The 20,830-nt window shown below is 37.0% G+C and overlaps 1 long non-coding RNA gene across 1 annotated transcript in view; it reads left to right on the top strand.

The window, feature by feature from the left end:
• Window positions 1-18,102, top strand: part of LOC117672732 (uncharacterized) — a 93,235-nt gene extending 75,133 nt beyond the window's left edge. The window contains exon 3 of the long non-coding RNA XR_004593337.2: window positions 18,035-18,102. This is a non-coding gene — a long non-coding RNA (uncharacterized LOC117672732). The remainder of the gene's footprint in view (window positions 1-18,034) is intronic.
• Window positions 18,103-20,830: the final 2,728 nt, after the last annotated feature.

Below are 20,830 nucleotides of genomic sequence, written 5' to 3' on the forward strand. Positions count from 1 at the left end.
AAAAAGAACCTACTTATGACATTTACTACCAAAATTGATAAACCTGAGAAAAATAGCCATGAGCATTCCTGTAATTATCAAGTTAATGCTCCTGCATAGAATTGCTGAAGCAAAGAGGAAACCCATGCATTGAAGCTATATCTATAATATTGTGAAGATTACCATGTATTATAAACATGCATGCTCATATAGATCTTAGACATTATCAGAAAGATCATTCTTCTGATTTCATACAGTTAAATTGTATCAGGCCGAATCCAATCATATGACTCTTCTACAAGGACATAAGCAAGTCTTGTGGGAAATTAATCTCCCTATTGTAGACAAAACATTTATCTAGAGAATACCAATTCAACAGAACATATTCAGTATGATTAAGACACTCTCAGTTCCATTTAGTTAATCATTAAAATGATTAAAATTCCCCCTCTGTTATTTTGTATTTTTACTTGCTCTATGAATTTGGCTACCTAATACTTGAGGGTAGCTGACCCTTTTCCCTTGAACAAATTGTCAAGTTAATGCTCATGCATAGAATTAATGAAGCAAAGAGGAAACCCATGCATTGAAGCTATACTTCTAATATTGAAAATATTTCCCCATACAATTAACACTCATAATCCTATAGATCTATTTGCATAGTGTGCACATCCACATTCCAAGGTGGATTTGACCTTGGAACATATATATTGGAATGGAGAGAAATATAAAACCCTTTCCCTTTTCAAACTAAGTTACTAGTCTATTCTTGCATCTTGAAAATATATACGGTAGATGTGGGAAGACCTGCGGGTAAAATGACAAAAGTTTTAATTTGATACAAGTGAGGAAACAAAGTAAGCAACACATTTGTATTTGAGGTAGGGCTCACATTGAAAAAAATGATTGCTCGGATATATTTAAAATAGAGCTATGCAAACAGAATGCAAAGTTCTGTTTTTGTTACACAAATGCAAATGTGCAGCTTCCAACCTCAAGTTCTTTAAGTTATTATATTCACTGACAAATCCTTCTGCATACAGTACTGTTTTATAAAGCAGTGCTTAAAGGACACTGTTTCTTAAAAAGATATATGAGTCTTTCTACTATAAATACACTATTGCAACCCAGCTCAGATTGGCTTGCAGTGAAATAGAGAATGATATACAAGGGCTGAGGCATCTGGCAGCAACATCTTGATTTTACTTTAATTTTCAGCTATAACGGAAGACAAAAAATTACATGAATAGTTAATACTTGTTTTTCTGAATAGGTGAAATTAGGTGAGGTAGATGAAAAGAAATCTGCACTCGGCTAACAAATCACTTTTACATTAGCCAGACCAAAATTTTCCTGGCAAATATATGTAAATCACTAACTTTCAGAGCACCCAAGGGAAAGTGCTTTATGCTATAACTTAAATACTAATGAAATCAACTGAAAATGATCTTCATTAGTCAGCTGCGCCTTGATAAGGCTCCCTGTGGACTGATATAAATTCACCATGAGAAATGGATTCCCTCCTAGTCCACAGTGAGCATTTAATCCTTCTGCAAAGCAAATTCAAATATAATGTTTAATGTGCACCCTCCCCACTCCCACTGGCTCTATTTCAGGCATTTTATATTCTATTTTGCACTGCTTCCCCCACCTCTTTTTAGAGCGGCTGTGTTTTTCCTTTCTTCCATCTCCCTCCCATTTATTTACTTTCCTGTGCGCATTTGCTCATCCATGTGTGACATAAAAATCCAAAATTAGGAACAATAATTTAAAGTCTGCTGATTTGCATAAAGCAGCTCAAAGTAATACCTTTACTGGCAAGACAAACACACTGATTATTGATAAAAAGTGAAAGGGCCAGAGCATCCAAATATCAAAGGGATGGTTGAGATAGCAACCCTTGCCAAATTAAGGCTGTTGCAAGGTTAACCAGATATAGCCCAGTTTTAATGGCAATATTTGCTGATTGGAGAAGGGAAGAAGGAAAGGAAAAACTCACCAATCAATTTCCCAATAATGTGGTTATTGCCACATATGGAATTCAATTTCGAGAAGTACAGTACAATTCCATAATCTCTTTGCCATACTATTGGCAATAATATGGCAACTACTATTGCCATACTATTAAAATCTGGATAAACCAATGCTTCCCATCCATTTGGGGAGAAATGGATTGGGAATCCCAATCATCTATGGAGATTTTAGTCATACATGTGATGGTTTTCTCAAAGGTGCTTCCCCAAAAGGCAACTGGACTTTCAGTGATTTTTCTCTTGAAGGGGTTTTGCTTCTCATACAATAAGCATCTTCAGCTTTTCACATCTTCAAAACAAAAAATACAGGAAGAAGCATATTTGGTATTCCCATCCATTTCTTAAGCCTCGAGGATCTTGCGAACCAGTCCGAACCAGGGGCAACAAACCACTGAGTGCCACCCTAAAAGGCCCACTAATTCCATAGCATTTTATTTTATCTTCTTTGAAAGAAATGTGAGTAGGACATTTACAAGAATCATAAATAATTAAAAAAAATTGAATGTGCTTATAGAGGCCGATGCATCTCCTGAAACATCCAGAATGGGAGCTAAACTTTGTGCAATTGCTATGCAATTAGGCGGCTTATGGTTTAGATTGTTTAGCTACAGTATTATATAATAAACAACTTACACATTTATTTTTCCCATATTGAGGATAATATCAGTAGCTAATTTCCTATTTTGTCTATTTCGCTTTTTATTCTCTTTCGATACTTTATATTGTTTAAAATTTTGTTATTTTATTTTGCTGTGTAACTTCGTTGTTATTGGTTATTTGGTTCATGAATATGGATGTTGTTTGTTTGGTTAGTTTATGGAGAAAAAGGAGACTATTTAAATCTTCTGCTTTAATTTTCTTCTCAAAAAGAAAATAAATCTGTGTATATTACAAGTATTCACTACAAATGAGCTTCTTTCACTCACTCTAGATCTTCCTTTAGTTATGAAATTATTATCTGAGAATGGAAGAAGAAATTGTCCTCTATTCTAGCATTATACAGATGAACTTAAAAAAAAGGGGGGGTAGTCATATTGGGGAGGGAATTTGCACAAGGGAAAATCTTCAGGTGGTCCCCTTTTTCTTTCCCTATGTAGTGTTCTGCTTTCCTCCCCTTAACTTTGATCCTGCATTTTCATCAATGTGGTGATATCATAGTGAAATAAATGCTTGGCCTAAAAGTAGAAGAGAAATTTAATGGGATATATCTAAAATACTGGCAGGAGTAATGAGGAGGTCATTATTTTAGATAAGATGGTCCCAAGCCAATTAGACTTTTAAAAGTTTAAGCCATACTTTGAATTACCCAGACATGGATTGAAAAAGAACAGACATGATATAACTATATGGTAGCCATCCAATTTACAACCGTAGCTTGACAGCTCACATGATTTTGTTAAGTTTAAATAGAAAATGACTATTATTCTTTTCAGCAGCCCAACAGCTATAGATTGTAATGATCCTAAGTATATTTTTTCATGAATTTATTTTGTCCCTCCTTCCTAGATATAGTTTTCCTTTATAACGCCAGTGTCTAAGGTACAAGGAATGAAAAAGATTTTAATGAGCTACCTCATTAGAGGTTTAGACCTATATAAGGGGAAAAGATTGACTCTGTGATATAAGCACAGCACTAGACTAAGTGAAAAGGTACAGGGAGTATTTGGAACTTGGCTCATGTTCAAGCAATAACTACTCCCTGTGAGAACTTTTTATATATATAGGCTTAGGGCGAAACAGTCTATTTGTAAAGCATCTATCATACATTACAAATACATTCTAATTACAGAATACTTAATATCTTGATTTTCATATAAAAATTAGCATTTTGAAATCCAGAAGCAAAACGCACATGTATGTCAAATATGTGTCAAGAAATAATACTATGCATATTCAATGAACTTATGATGCTAGCAATTAAGCTTACGTGAGTCATAAACAAGTAAACAGCATGAAAAAAAATAACTTCACTCTCATCATTGGTAAGAACCACTGCTTGATAAGACACATCTAAATAGAGGGTATTTGTCACAATGCGTTCTTACAATCTGTTTGTTTCTATCCTTTAAAAGTGCGTTAGTCCCATAATTTATCTAACTAGGAATTTAGCCAACCAGGCCTATAGGATAATTTAAATTGGGCTTGGGCCTGGATGTTTTTTCCACAGTAGGTATGCCTAGAAAGAGTAAACCCTGCATTGAATGACTGAATCTATGTGTATTATTTACACTGTGAATCTCAGAACTTACCTGCTGTACACAAAGAGAAGATCTCTCTGTCTCCCCTCCCTCCCTCCCTCCCGCTCTCACACACAGAACATGTATAATCATGTTTATGGAAAACTGGCCTTCCTAATTTTAAAACCAATGAAAAATAAAATAAATCTTTATTTTGGTCAAAGATCAGCATAAGGCTGCAGCCATCTCAGCAGTAAGCAAAAATAAATATTACGAAGATAATAATGAGGTCAAATATTGCTCTTCTGTGCTCTTCATCCTACACTGTAATGAAATACAATCTGTAAATCAAAATAATCATTGTTAAATTTTATGTCTAAATGTAAGTAAAGTAGAGAGGAGGACGAAGATTTTTTTTTATTTTTATAACCACATAATACCAGGTAAAATGTAAATCACTTATTAAACTCATAAGTATGTACACTTATAGCAATAGCAATAGAACTTAGACTTATATATCGCTTCACAGTGCTTTACAGCTCCCTCTAAGCTGTTTACAGAGTCAGCATATTTCCCCCACAACCTGGGTCCTCATTTTATTGACCTTGGAAGGATGAAAGGCTGAATCAACCTTGAGTGAGATTCAAACTGCCAAATTTCAGGCAGCCAGCAGGCAGCAGAAGTAGCCTGCAGTACTGCATTCTAACCACTGCACCACCGCGGCTCTTATACACTTTTGGAGTCTAAAACTATTCTAAGATCAATAAGAATTAAGATTGTGATTAATAACAGTCATGTGGCCAGTTCATAAACTACCCAAATATTATCTCATATTGTACATGTTGTCACATAAAGTGTTATGACATTGTGTATAATACGTTCAGCAGCAGAGAAACAGAATTGCTTAGATAAGCCAGGGTTATGCAATGAAAAGATGAAAGGAAGGATGCTGCTGCAAATAGCATCAAATCCAATGTGTCTTGGTACACAGATACCAGCTCAGGTGTAGATTGTAGGCTTGTTTGCTACCATCCACATTAAACTTGCTAGAGCTTTGGAACCCTACTATAATCATGAATATGGACTTAATTTTGAAGTCCCTATTGCATCATGGGCTGGCCATCTACTACTAGCAACAGATAAAACTGAACTGCACTACTTCCCCCATTAATTATTTTAGGAACTTTCTAGAGTTTTTGAACCCTACTGTGATGAGGATATGGACTTCAATTTGAAGCTCCTTGTTGCATCATGAACTCATCTATTACTAGCAACAGATAAAACTGAATTGCACCCTCGCCCATTAATTATTTTAAGAACTCATAACTATGGGAAAGCATCCAACATCTGATAGAGTTGTCGTCACTTTGGGTAAGTGTGATGATATAACACATTAATACACTTCATATTCATACTCTTGGGCTGTGTTTGTTCTGGCACAGTTTGTCTAGAAAATTCTAGATACTTGGCTGATTAGGAAGGCAAGGAGCATCAGGGATCTCATTAATGAACAGAGCAACATGCATACTAGAAGACTACAATTTTTGTAAAGCTAGAGGGAGATATTCCTTTCTGCATGAACAGGACTCTATATTTCTTGAACTGTGCTGTAGAAATAGGAATAAAATGCGGTCAGATTATCCCTAGGCTACCTAGAGGAGGCTAGACTATTTCTGGAATGTAGAAACTGGAGGTTTTCAAAAGGAGACTGGACAATCATTTGTCCAGGATGGTATAAGATCTCCTGTCTTGAGCAGAAGTTTAGATGAGAAGACTTCCAAGGTCCCTTCCAGTCCTATGATTCTATGATCTGGCCTATGAACATCTAGTCACTGCACAACTCTAATCAGTTTGTGAAAGCAAGCACAGACACAATATAGGTAGGTTCAGATATGTTTTGGTGACTTTTAGAGCTGAATTATTGGCAGCAAACTTCATTGAATCAACTGCTAGAAATCAAGCAACTTTACTGAGCTACAGAAATTGAGACTAAAACTTCAAGACTATGTTCAAGAGTCTTGCACAAAGCTTCAAGACTATGTTCAAGATTGTGATTAATAACAGTCATGTGTCCAGTTCATAAACTACCCAAATGTTATCTCATGTTGTACATGTTGTCATGCCACAGGCAGGGAATTATGTAGGCAGCAATTTTTTAATTTAATTTTGTAAAGTTGAAGAGTAAAAGTAAGGAAACTTTCAAACACCAGTGAAATTCTTTAGCAGAAATTTGCCACATGCATACACTGTATGTATATGCATGTGTATGTGTAGGTATATGTATACATATGCATATATAATACATTTTATCCATTCTGTATTTATAACTATGGGTGAAATCTGATGCATATAGAATTTTTGTGTGAAAATCCCTTTTGGCTCTTTGTTTCTGCCATTAAAGTTTTCTGGATATTATCCAAAATTGGAGTAGATTTTTAACTCCAGAGGGGAAGAAAATTGTGTCCTTTCAGCTCAGGATACCACCAACTTATACAGAAAACCTTGTCATTTAGAAATGAAGTTCAGATTGTCTAACTTTTTTTTTAATTTATTTTTTATTTTTCAATTTATATACCGCCCTTCTCCCTGAGGACTCAGGGTGGTGCACAGCCAGAATTAAAAACATGAAATACAAATATTAAAAACAATTAAAATCTATATAAATTTGGCCCAAAATTTAAAAAACCACAAACCAATTAAACATTTAAAAATTTTAAAAAATTTCTTCCTAAACCAGCCTGGCTTGCTGGAAAAAGTGGGTTTTAAGGGCACGGCGGAAGGCACTGAGGTCTTGGATTCTCCTTATCTCTGGGGGCAGCTGATTCCAGAGGGTAGGTGACCCCACAGAGAAGGCTCTCCCCCTGGGGGTCACCAGCCTACATTGTTTGGCTGATGGCACCCTGAGGAGGCCCTCTCTGTGGGAGCGCACGGGTCGCTGGGAGGTCGTCGGTAGCAGCAGGTGGTCTCGAAGATAGCTAGGCCCTATGCCATGGAGCGTAGAACTTTATACTATTGTGGTCAATATAATGTCTATAGCAGCCTTAACACATCTTTGGATTTTATGATAAAGTTGTGCCACAATCAGTCCATCCATTTTTGGTAGCTTGTTTTTCCTCCCATGAAAATGATTTTCATCTATTCTAAGGGGTTTTTTTAGAATTTCTTTACCATTTATTTTCATTGTATTTCTGAGTAGAAAGTACTTTTGTTTTTTTCCTTGTTACAGTTCTCTCTAATGCTCTTCAGCTTTTCTGACTGCTTTTTCTTCTTGAGAGGAAAAAAAAAGATTTCCTAGGAGGAATTTCTTGGTCATATCTTCCCTTTGTATTTAATTGAGGTGTAAGAAACCAGAAGAGCTGAAGACTGCTGGAGAAGTGATAAAATTTAAACACTTATACATTTCTCTTGGCTATTTTTTAAATAACACAAGCATAAGAATGTCAGATCTTGTCTATCAAGATTTTGTCAAAAATCCTTTCTTTATTACAAATCATTTTTATCTAATTAAATGAGAGCAGGTTTTTTTTTTTTATGAAAATAAATTTTCAGCACAGCAGTACTTCAAGTTACCTGCTAATTGCAGAGGCTAATTCTACTTACCCCCATCCTCTTCTGTACCTAAAGAGGGATCAAAACATATAAAGGTAGCTAATTAAATTTGAGAAACCCCAGAGTATTGAGAGAGTTAGTTATTATAATTTCTGTTTTATATCTTAGGAAATTAGTATGAAGGATAATGATGATGGTTATTCATTTCATTTAGAATGAAAAAAAGAACTGAATGAACTGGGCCCTTTTAGTTTAAGGTGGGTTGTGGAATGAATACATTAAGTAATGAATGTGCATATCTACATTCAATTTTCATTGTCACATTCTTTCTCATTTTTTCAATCATGTGGGAGTGCAGGGAAACTGTCTCTGTTTTAGGTTCAGCAACCAAACTGATTTTAAATGAAAACCCTTCGAAACATCATAAGTAAATCAAGAAAAAAAAGAGAGAGTCATCAACAACCTATGGTATAAGGACTGTACCAGCCACTATCTACACCAGATTTGCATATCACCCATAAACATCATGGACACCAACTAGTAGTCAGAAGATATGATAAAAACTTTCATCTCGAACACATGAATAGACTCAACCATAATGTTAACTGTGATTATCCTAAACCAAGCTAAATCCCAAAGTGCTAGGGAATTCCTAGAAACTTGCATTCAGAGAAATCATTCATCAATAGATTGCATAGAAATAAACCATATTTGCATACCATTCAAAAGAAGGAAATAAAAAGACCAGATAAGTAGGTATTAGCACCAGACAAGCTATCAAGCAGAAACCTATAACCTAGTCAAGGAATTACCAAGAAGAAACATGCCTTCTTCAACAAAAAAATCTGCCATGGCAAATTACTGTGTATAGGTAAACAGGGAGCAAATCCCACACTTACTTGTACTGAGGATATTATCTACTTAGGTTATGAAATATCTCAAGCAAACAACCAAACTCAGAAGCACCAAGGACTTCACAGGACACATGACAATCCTGAGCTACATATATTCATTTCTATTATTTTACCATTTCTATTATTTTAAATTATTATTCTGCCATGAGCCATTTTATTTATTTATTTTTGTGATGTCCATTGTTTTATCACCTTGCTTTAAAAAAGTGGAACAGTCCATAATTATAAAGCATTATATTCCAGTAGTTTCTGAACTATTCGTAATGCTGGTGAAATTAGTTTTGCAATGAAATTTAAAAGGAGAAAAGGGCTAGGGGGAAGAATTACTGTGGTTACTGAAATGTACTGAATTTAAACAAATGAATAATGATTAAATAAACTTGATTTGTATAAATCAATCATAGAACAAATGAGGTGATTAATTACAAAACTTTACAGAGTAGTAGAATTAAAAAAATATATTGTTGCATAATCTCAGTGACCTTCCTTAATCATTGTTGCACAAATAATTGAAAGTTCATTTTATTTATGAGGCCCTCAGAACTTTTTAAAGCAGAATATCATATTTAAAATGAAGGCTAACCTCATCCCACCCCTAACCAGTAGATTTCCAGGACCTCATTTCTAGATATAAAATCTTTTAAACTAGTTAATGAAATAATTAGGCTTTAATAGGTTGGTATCTGGATTATTGTAAATCAAAATAAAAAGAAGGAAATAAAGAGCATGACCAAATATGGACAGTGTCCATATTTGAGTAGAAAACAGCCTTTCTTTACTTGTTGAATGATTGTTTGCTACATGACTAATGACTAGCTTAATAATAATAAAAAAAGTCATGCTCGACTGATCTGATCATTTGCAAACATGACTAATGCAAAAAAGCCATGCCAAAGTGAACAGAAACACATTCCTTTCCAGACCAATAGTGGTACATCAAAGGTATGAATTGGGGGGGAGGTTGCTTAAGAAATGTGACTCAGTGATCCAAAACAAAACACATTCTGATGAGTAAATGAAGATATTATATGGTAGTTCATTGTTATCAAAATAGGACGTTCCAGAGATCAGAAGAAAACAATTTGTTCCAACATCTGTCATCACTTCCCAACCCCACCAAGATTAAAACTGTAATGAATCTCGCCAGGCCCAAGGTTGACTCAGCCTTCCATCCTTTCTAAGGTAGGTAAATTGAGGACCCAGTTGTGGGGGCAATAAGCTGACTTTGTATAAATATACAAAAGGATGAAGGCTATTGCTTAGCACATTGTAAGCCGCCCTGAGTCTCCAGAGAAGGGCGGCATATAAGTCAAATTAAAAAAAAAAAAAAAGATAATTGGACCAACAGAAAACTACTAGTCAGGATTCAACACATAATTAAAAAGCCAAATCTATCATCTCAGTCAGCATTCTGCTGTCCACTATACTTAGTGTGCTCCTATAGACAAAGATCCTAACTTGAGTATAGCTAGCCAACTCAAGAGTCTCCAGCCTATATCTCTAATCTTTTATCTCGCCTTTACCTCAGCTTTCCCAAGTGACTCTTCTCTGGAATCTGTATGCCCTCTGAAAATCTAATTCCTTGTCATCTAAAATCACCACTCACCACAATTGCTTTCTCTCCAACCATATTCATATATCAGAATAGCTATCAATCTAGAAAAAAGCTCATTTTTTTTCACCTCTTGTAGGCTATGGGCTATCTTTATCAATCAAGTGCATTCTTATCCTCTTGACTTCTGATACGATGACTCTCTGTTCTGAAACATTACACCATTCTCTTATGCTGTGTATACGTCGGAACACCACTAATGTTAACAAAATGGAAACAGTTTGGCATTGTGGCTTCCATGCAATTATAATGATTGCTTAGTAAATCTTCTGGTGCAGTGAAGGCCAAACAGTCTGCTAATTTGTATGGAATGGAGTCTTTTTTTTTTGTGGATTACATTTAAAATTTTTATGAGGTTGCAATAAATTTTCAAGATCTTTAAATCACTTCAATAAAAGCAGTCGTTAACCATATCTCTTTCTGTATTAGTTCTGCTTAAAAATCCAGTTCAAATGAACATATTATTATTATTATTATTATTATTATTATTATTATTATTATTATTATTATTTCTTTTATTCATTAAACATGAAACTCAGTCAACTGAGTAAATACGATACATTTAAAAATGTATCATAAATACCATTGATTGGTGCTAATGGGTGATACAGGTTGCTGCAACAACCTTTGTTGTTGTTGTTGATGTATTATTATTATTATTATTATTATTATTATTATTATTATTACAATCCTTTCATAAAAGTGATATTATTTGGAAACTGAAATTTGGACATAAAAATTCTTCACTGTAAACAGCATTTATTTTATACCTCATAGCTATATGTCAGTAAAATTATAATATTTTATGATTTCTTTTATCATACTTTGAGCCTCAAGGAGGAACTGCTGGTTTGTAAAACATTGATGAAACAGTGACCGAGACATGTTTGCAAGCACCTAAATTTTAGATCCAAAGGCACATCTGCTTCAATTAGTTCTTGAATGCTATGAAATTAAATATATATGTGTGTTTGTGTTTGTATGTGTGTGTGTGCGCACACACACACACACACACTTTAACTATAATTAACAGAAGCTTTTAATTTTAATGTGAAGAATATGAGTATTCTACATATGTATTTTCTTTTGTAAATATGACAGTTACATCTAGAAGTCTGTTATTTTCTACTAACACCAGGCCAGAGGGATGTCAAATACTATAAGATGTTAAATTAAGCAAGGACAGTTTCAGCAAAATTGATTTTTTGAATCTTTGGAATCCTTGAAATCACTCAAGTCCTTGTTGCTTGGAAGGTACCCCATTAATCTTTATAGGACCCTGTTGACATTGTAGATGAAACTATCCTATTCTGTTTTCAGGTCAGATATGAATAGTCTACACATATAAAAGTTTCAGTTTTATTCAGCAGAATCCATATTTAGCTCTTCAAGCTGAACAGAAAATAATATCAAAAGAATTTGTAAAGAAAAAATATAATAAGGGTTAGTTAGTTCCTGGTAAAAGTCAATATCCGCAAGAACAATTTGAAAATTAATGTATCAAATTCAGAACTGCAAGAGGTTGTTGTTGTTAGTTGTGAAGTCGTGTCCGACCCATCACGACTCCATGGACAACATTCCTTCAGGCCTTCCTGTCCTCTACCATCCTCTGGAGTCCATTTAATCTCACACCTACTGCTTCAGTGACTCCATCCAGCCACCTCATTCTCTGATGTCCTCTTCTTCTTTTGCCCTCAATCTTTTCCAGCACTAAGTTCTTCTCCAGTGCGTCCTTCCTTCTCATTAGGTGACCAAAGTATTTGAGTTTCATCTTCAGGATCTGGCCTTCTAAAGAGCAGTCAGGGTTGACCTTTACTAGGACTGACCAGTTTGATCACCTTGAAGTCCAAGGGACTCACAGAAGTCTTCTCCAGCACCACAGTTCAAAGGCCTCAATTCTTTGGTGCTCAGCCTTTCTTATGGTCCAACTTTCACAGCCATACATTACAACTGGGAAAACCATAGCCTTGACTATATGCACTTTTGTTGGCAGGATGATGTCTCTTCTTTTTAGAATGCTGTCTAGATTCGCCATAGCTTTTCTCCCCAGGAGTAAGAGTCTTTTAATTTCTTGGCTGCAGTCCCCATCTGTAGTGATCTTGGAGGAAAATAAAATCTGTCAGTACCTCCATTTCTTCCCCATCTCAATTCCCCGAGGAATTGAGAGGGCTGGATGCCATGATCTTAGTTTTCTTACTATTGAGTTTCAAGCCAAGCTTTGCACTGTCCTTCTTCACCCACATCAAGAGGCTCTTTAGTCCCTCTTCATTTTCTGCCATTAGAGTGGTATCATCTGCATATCTGAGGTTGTTGATATTTCTCCCGCCAATCTTATTTCCAACTTTTAATTCCTCTAGCCCCGCCTTTCTCACTATGTGCTCTGCATATAAGTTAAATAAGCAGGGTGACAGTATACAACCTTGCCAGACTCCTTTCCCAGTTTTGAACCAATCAGTGGTTCCGTGTTCAGTACTCACTGTTGCTACTTGACCCGCATATAGGTTTCTCAAGAGACAAATAAAATGGTCTGGTACTTCCATCTCTGTAAGAACTTGCCACAATTTGTTGTGATCCACACAATCAAAGGCTTTAGCATAGTCAATGAAGCAGAAATAGATGTTTTTCTGGAACTCCCTAGCTTTCTCCATGATCCAGTGTATGTCAGCAATTTGATCTCTAGTTCCTCTGCCTCTTCAAAATTCTATCTGTACTTCTGGTAGTTCTCGATCCACATATTGCTGGAGCCTAGCTTGTAGGAGTTTAAGCATAACTTTACTAGCATGTGAAATGAGTGCAATGGTGCAATAGTTTGAACATTCTTTGGCATTGCCTTTCTTTGTAATTGGAATGTAAACTGACCTTTTCCAATCCTGTGGCCACTGTTGAGTTTTCCAAATTTGCTGACAAATTGAGTGTAGCACTTTTACTGATCATCTTTTAAGATTTTGAATAGCTCAGCTGGAATACCGTTACCTCCACTAGCTTTGTTGCTCAGATTTCCTAAGGCCCATTTGACTTCATATTCTAGGATGTCTGACTCAAGATCAGTGACCATCCCATCGTGGTTATCAGGGATGTTAAACTCGTTCTTGTTTAGTTCTTCTGTGTAATTTTGCCACCTCTTCTTAATCTCTTCTGCCTTTGTTAGATCCCTGCCATTTTGGTTCTTTATCATGCCCATCTTTGCATGAAATGTTCCCTTCATATCTCCAATTTTCTTGAAGAGATCTCTGGTCCTCCCTATTCTATTGTTTTCTTCTATTTCTTTACACCGTTCATTTAAGAAGGTATTCTTATCTCTTCTAGCTATTCTCTGGAATTCTGCATTCAATTGCGTGTATCTTTCTCTTTCTCCCTTGCCTTTCACTTCCCTTCTTTCCTCAGCTATTTGCAAAGCTTCCTCAGACAGCCATTTTGCTTTCTTGCATTTCTTTTTCTTTGGGGTGGTTTTAGTTGCTACCGCTTGTACAATGTTGCGAACCTCCATCCATAGTTCCTACTCTTTTATTGATTATGAAGGCTACTCCATTTCTTCTGAGGGATTCTTGCCTGCAGTAGCATACCTGATGGTTATCTGAATTAAATTCACCCATTCCTGTCCATTTTAGTTTCCTAAGATGTCGATGTTCAGTCTTGTCATCTCTTGTTTGACCACGTCCAGCCTTAATTCATGAATCTTACATTCCAGGTTCCTATGGAAAAAAATCTTTACAGTATCGGACTTTCTTTTCACCACCAGATGCATCCACAGCTGAGCGTCCTTTCATCTTTGGCCCAGTCGCTTCACTCTTTCTGGTGCTACTAGTACTATCCCTCTGCTCTTCCCCAGTAGCATATCGGACACCTCTTGATCTGAGAGGCTCATCTTCTGGCGTCATATCTTTTTCCCTTTTGGTACTGTCCATGGTGTTTTCATGGCAAAGATACTGGAGTGGGTTGCCATTTCTTTCTCTAGTGGATCACATTTTGTAAGAACTCTCTGCTATGACCTGTCTGTCTTGGCTGGCCCTGCACAGCATAGCTCATAGCTTCATTGAGCTATGCAAGCCCTTTCCCCACCACAAGGCATTAATCCATGAAGAGGCTGCATGAGGTAGATCATAATAAAGAACTACCTTTTTTAAGTGAACAGTGAAGAGACATGCTGTAAATTTGGAAAAGAAGTTTTGGTTGATAGGATGAAAGGAAGAAAAGGGACCAACTCAAGTGTACATACGACCATCCATCTATAGGACATCATAAATAAATTCTTCCTAAAACAGTCTGAATGTGGAAAAAACAATTCAGCTAACTCTGACACTGATAAATTAGCAGCTCTAGACTATGTAGTTTGGATATTATTAAATATCCATGCGTAATATAAAATATTACGCATTGTAGTGCTGGTATTCTACCAAAAAATTGGTGAGAAGAAATTGAAAAGTGGTACGTACCACTTTTCTTTAAGTGCATGATATGTATAACTACATGATATTATATTTTCATATAATGCTTCAGTATTACAGTGCAGTACTAAGGAAGCATTTATTTTAATCACTAAAGGTCCATACTTGGGTCATACTATGTTTTGCCATGTCTTTGGTGAGATACTGGTATAAAGTAGAATTATCTTTCTCGTATTTAACCCATTTAACATTGAAAACAGATACTCCTTAAGTTTGAGACAGCCATATCAGCACATGATATAAACAAAGACTCTTTGACCTTGATGGTTTCATTCTTGGCAGAATCGTCAACCATGAACTTTGAGGTTCTCAGGACAGTAACTCATTCCAAAATAAGACAAACTTGTATCCTACTCCTTAGTAAAATCATGTAGATGGAAAAACATGCAAAAGCAGGTGGCCTTAATTATGCTTCAGACCCTATATTAGCTAGTCTGAAACCTCCACAGGACATAATATTGATGCAGTTCCTAACCAGGAGGGTGGTACATGTTTCAGCTTTGAAGGCATCTGCTCACTCTCATCTCTTTGGGATTCCTTTCCTGGCAGAAGAGGTTTAAGATTTTTTTTTTTGGCTTTATTTTATTCTTGAATATTCATTATTTGTTTTCCTGAATTATATTATATTCCTGAATATTATTTGATTACTATTTCATGTTACAATAAGTTATTTTATTATATTGCTTTGAAATAAAGCTTTAAATGAATAATAATAAAGATTTGATTTGATAAATATTCTAATTGTGTGGTTCTGAATCCAATACCCAATGGTTGTGACCCATCCCAACTGCGCTGGGCCTAGAGCAACATACACATAGGTTAAGTATACTTTAAGTAGCCAAAATTATAATTTTCATAACACAGAGAGTTGGCAGAGCATAAGGCAAGGATCTAAATTACCAGGCAAATGAACAGCTGTCTAATCAAATAATTCCAAAGCATATTCAGATATCATTGATGGGAATGGCAGGATAAAATGTCAGTCCTATAGTGCAGATTTTTACCAGGGTCTCATCCTGGTGTAGAGTATGTTCTTCCTAGTTTTATTAGGGCTTTTTAATGCTATCTAAACATTCCTTACCTGGATATCCTAACTGGGAATGCACTATTAGTGTCTTGTACACTATATTATGAAAACAAGACAGAACTGTTCCAAGACAAGAAAGAAATAGATTTTGGATGGACATGAGATGCGATTTCCTAACAGAAATATTCTATAGTGGAAAGGCTGTCTTTTGCATGGCCATCTGTCAGGGTGAATAGTAGTGGATTTGTGCAGTGAGCAGAGAGTTGGACTAGATCAGGGATCCCCAACCTTTCTGGCAGCAGGGACCAGTTTCATGGATGACAATTTTTCTACAGACCGGAGCGGATATGGTTTTGTGGTCAACTTACATCCTGTGCATGTATAGATGAAGCTTTGCTCATTTACCTGTCGATTGTGTGGCCTGATTCATATCAGACCATGGACTGGTCCCGGTCCATAGACCGGGATTGGGGACCCCTGGCCTAGATGATCTCCAAGATCCATTTGAATTGTTATACTGTGTAATTGTAGGAATACATTCCAAAGACCGAAGTGCCTAGGATAAAAATTCAGCAGCAGTACAAAGTAAAGCATTATTAATAGACTTGCCACTTGAAAAAACAATGAAGCCTCAGAGCTATGATTAAATAATATTAATTCCTGAAAAATGTGCCTGATACAGGTGGCTTTGCAGAAAGTAAAATGTTGTAGTAGAAGTGCATGGAAATTATACCCTGGTTGATTTTTGGACAAAACAGAAAGTCAAAAAAAAAAAAAAAAAAAGAAAGAAAAAAAAAAGAAAAAGAATTCCAATATTTTCATATTTTCTAATAGCTTTACTGTTATTCATGCTGTTTGAAAGCAATTTTTTTCCTATTCTATCGTGTTTGTGTTGCAAACATTGTAACATTATGAAAAGGGCAGATTATGATGTGCCTATGTGCTCCACTTCACCTAAAGAGGCCAATTTCCAAAAAGTCCCATTTGTACAAACATTCCCTACTGTATCTGTCTAGAGACCTATATGGATGCATTGGGGTCAGAGGCATCTGCTGTGTTAGTAGTCTAAAGAGTAAAATAGGTAGTTAAATGGAGTGGTTGCACATTCCAGAGATCTTTGAGTTTCCTATTCACCCTTTGTATCTAATTATTCTACCAATCAGCTAAAGAACATTTGACAGCTGCACAAAACATCTTTGGCCACATTTTCTCATCTGGGTGCCAAATACTGACCCTGTTATGCATAATTAACAAGAATCCAGACAGACACATTCATGAACACTGACATTTAGACTGAACTAGGAGTTACTTGGAGGCAAAACACTTAGAGCATTTTTTTTCCTGCCATTGCACACTATACATACCCTCAATTGTCCCACACTTTTCTTAAAAAGAGTAATATATTTTTTGATAAAGGCTTTTTTTCTCTTGCTTTTTTTTTTTTTTTTGCTTTTCAAAAGTGATTTTCTATCCTGTAAAGATGTTTTTGTACTTGAGTCACATCGCAAGATTTAGATTCTAGTTTCATAGGTTTGATGACATAGACTAATTCATTACTTTTAAAAGGGATTGTGAATTAAAGCACTCTCATCTAAGAAAGATGAGAAATTGAGATGCAGACAAAAGCCAAAAAGAGACTCTGAATTTCTTTTTAATGGAATTGCTGCCTGAGAATAAATTTAATGCTGGAAGGAAGCGTGTGTAAATCTCACTTAACTATTAATAAATAAGGCAAATGTTTAATTGAGATAATAGACTACATTTTTTCTTTTTACCAAAACTGAGCTACCAATGTTATTTTAGTTAATTGTGAATGATCGTGTGATTTGTAATGTTTTATGATATTGAAAACATAGATACACTGACTCACCTCTCAAAATCTCAAGCTACTTGGATCACGAATGAGTGCCTGGATTAGCCTGGGAATCTGTTATATGCATTAGAACATATGGAATTTATGAGTACCCTTTGCTATGCTGCAGACACACCCATTCTGAATAGTTGGGAGATATTAAAAAGTATTCTTTATCTGACATAGAAAAGAAAACCCAGAAGGCACTCTCAAATGTTTGAGGATGCCTAAATGAACAAATGTAATGAATAAAGAGGGCAAATTTGATGTAGTGGTTAAGGCTTTAGGCTAGAAATGGGACACTAAATTCTAGTCCTGCTTTGGCCCAAAGCCAACTGGGTGACCTTGAGTGTGAATTGTTTTTCCAAGGACCTTGCCCAATAACCACAAATACAATTTGTCTTTAATTCAAAGGCATTTATTTACACCATGTCTTCTCCTTTCAGGTGCACATCTGGAACTGGGCTGGTCAGTCCCTGTGCACGGACTTATGTACCACGAAGACGGAGTCAAGGTAAGGAGGGGTCAAGGGAAGGGCTAGGTGAGGAAGGTGGGGTTAACCCATGCACTGCCATATACAAAATTAGGCAATTATTCATAACAAATCCCCCTCTAAATGTCTAACGTTTGGAGTTGGCTCCGTACAATACATAGCTACTCCTAGTTTTGATGTCAGATATGTGTGTTGTTTATTTGGTAATGGTTTTGTCAGAATGTCTGCGATTTGTTCAGAAGTCTTGCAATGTACGGCTCTGATGAAACCTACGTTCGATAACTGTCTGACGTGTTTGTGCTTGATGTCAATGTGTCTGTATCTGTCTAGCTTTGCATGGAGGTAGGCAGTCTGAATGTCAAATTGATAGACTTCTAGGCCTAGGATGGATGCTATTACTAGGGCACTTTTGACACTTTCTGCCCTAACTGTTGGTGAATAGGTGTCCGTGTAGTCGTCTGGATACCTCTGTGCAAACCCCTGGGCCACGAGCCTAGCCTTATAAAGAGTCTTGTTGTCTTCGAGTTCCTTAATTTTGAAAACCCATTTTGTACCTATGAGTGTTTTGTCGGATGGGACCTTAGAGGGAGTGTACACATTTAGTTCCCTTAGGCTAGCCATCTCCTTCTCCATGGCCTGTTCCCACCTATTTCTCTCTTCCTGTGGCAGACTGATTACTTCCTCGTATGAGTTGGGGGTCGTTTTATTTGGGTGTATGGACATAACATAATCCTCAAATCTCTTTGGCATTCTATTTCTGTTGTGTCTTATGGGCCTGTTTGGTCGTGCGTCAGTGTCGTGCATGTATTTGGCTTCTTTCTCTGTGACTGCATCTACCTTAATGATGGGGTGGTCTTCTTTCCACCCTTTGGTGACTATCTCTTGGTGTCTAGGTTTGTGCCTTTCTTGTGTTTCTGTTTCTAATGTGGTATGTTTGCCCTTATCCCTTATGTTGTCTATGTCTTCCTGTCTGATGAGTGTCTCGTTGAGATGTATCTTTGACCAGTTGGTGTTCTCATGGAACACCGCGGTCCTGGATATGATGAACCTATTGTCCCTGTCGATGAATCTGTACCCTTTTGTGCTGGGCTCATACCCCATGAACCTTAATCTCTTTGAGACTTTGTCTCCCTTTCGCCTCAGCTGTCTGGGGATATGTACATCCGCCGTGACCCCAAATATGTGCAAGTGTGTAATTTTTGGCTTTCGGTCGTACATCATCTCGTAAGGTGTTCTTTCTACTACGCTAGACCAGAGCCTATTCAGTGTGTAATTTGAATAGGTGAGTGCTTCTGCCCAGAATGATTGTCCCAACCCTGCATCCTCTAGAGTGCATCTCACCATTGTTTGTAGGACTCCGTTCCTTTTTTCTACGACTCCGTTCTGGAACGCGGAAAAAGGAGAAGTCGTGTAATGTATTATCCCGTGCAACTTTAACCAGTTCGAGAAGTCCCTTGACAAGAACTCAGACCCCCTATCCACCATTATCTGTCTTATTTTTGTATTGTGTTGTGTCTCCATCCTCTTGTAAAATTCCTTAAATTTTTGAAATACCTCGCTCTTATGGTTAATGGTATACACAAAGCCATAGCAGCTGAAGTCATCTACTATTGTCAGGAAGTATCTCTTTTTGTATTTTATAGAGGGCTTCATGGGGCCTACAATGTCCATGTGTACCAGGTGGAAGAGGGAGTTGGTGGTGCAGGTGGCCTTCCTAGGTCTAGGTTTGGTCTTTAGTTTAGAGGATTTCCATATGGAGCACTCTAAGTAGTTTTTACAGCCTTTTATTTTCAAACCATTGGTACATTCTGTCATTTTTTGGATGACTGGGAAGCTGGCATGACCCAACTTTCTATGTAGCAAGTGGGTACAGTCATCGTGAATGGGCTTACCAATTAGCAACTTCCCTTTGTGTGTTATGTCGCAGTTGTGTCTATCTTCAGTGGCGTCATCTTCCTTGTCCCCCTCTATCTCGACTTGGGCATCGGCCTTGTTCTCTGTGCTTTCTAGTTGAGCAATTATACGGGTTTGGCTATTCCCTTTAGGATGGAGGTATGTTAGCCTTCCATCAATGACTATGTTGCCGATGCTTTTCCTGCCCTTGGTCATGTAGGCCTTTCCTTCCTTGAAGGTGGTCTCTATACCCATGTCTTTGCTGAGTTTACGCATTGCTAAAATATTGTGGGGTATTTTGGGTATGAGCAATACCCCCTCTATCTTGCCTATCCCGCTTATGAATGTATTTCCTTTTCCTGTCACTAGAACTTTGTTCTGATTGGCTACCTTAATGTGGTAGTTCTCCTCTGTAAATGAAGTCAGTATCTTTCTGTCATGAGTTGTGTGGTTGGTGGCTCCCGAATCAATGAGCCACGCTTCTCCCTCTCTCGTTTGTGGGTGTGTGTGGGTGTTTTCCCCGATCCCATACATGGATCTTGATCGGCTCTCCCTGGAGCTGTCTCTATTTCCCCTTCTGTCCCTTGGGTTGGGGGAAGTCTCTGCGTCTATATCTGTTCTCAGGTGAGGATCTATCGGGCAGCCCTGGCTTCCGGCTTTCCCTTTCCCTGCGGTAGGTGTAATCCCTTCCCCTCGAATTTTTGGGACAATCCCTTTTATAGTGGTTCTTGGAACCACAGGTGAAACGTTCTGGGTAGTCTTGGTTCCTGGTTTGGAACTCAACACTCTTTGTTGGTTTTCTGTCCCTGCGGCTGATGGAGCGGTCCCTCCTTAAACTGTCTTCTGCTATTATTCT

Source organism: Pantherophis guttatus, chromosome 3 (assembly GCF_059756535.1).
Source record: "Pantherophis guttatus breed Tessera chromosome 3, ASM5975653v1, whole genome shotgun sequence".
NCBI classification, from domain to species: domain Eukaryota; kingdom Metazoa; phylum Chordata; class Lepidosauria; order Squamata; family Colubridae; genus Pantherophis; species Pantherophis guttatus.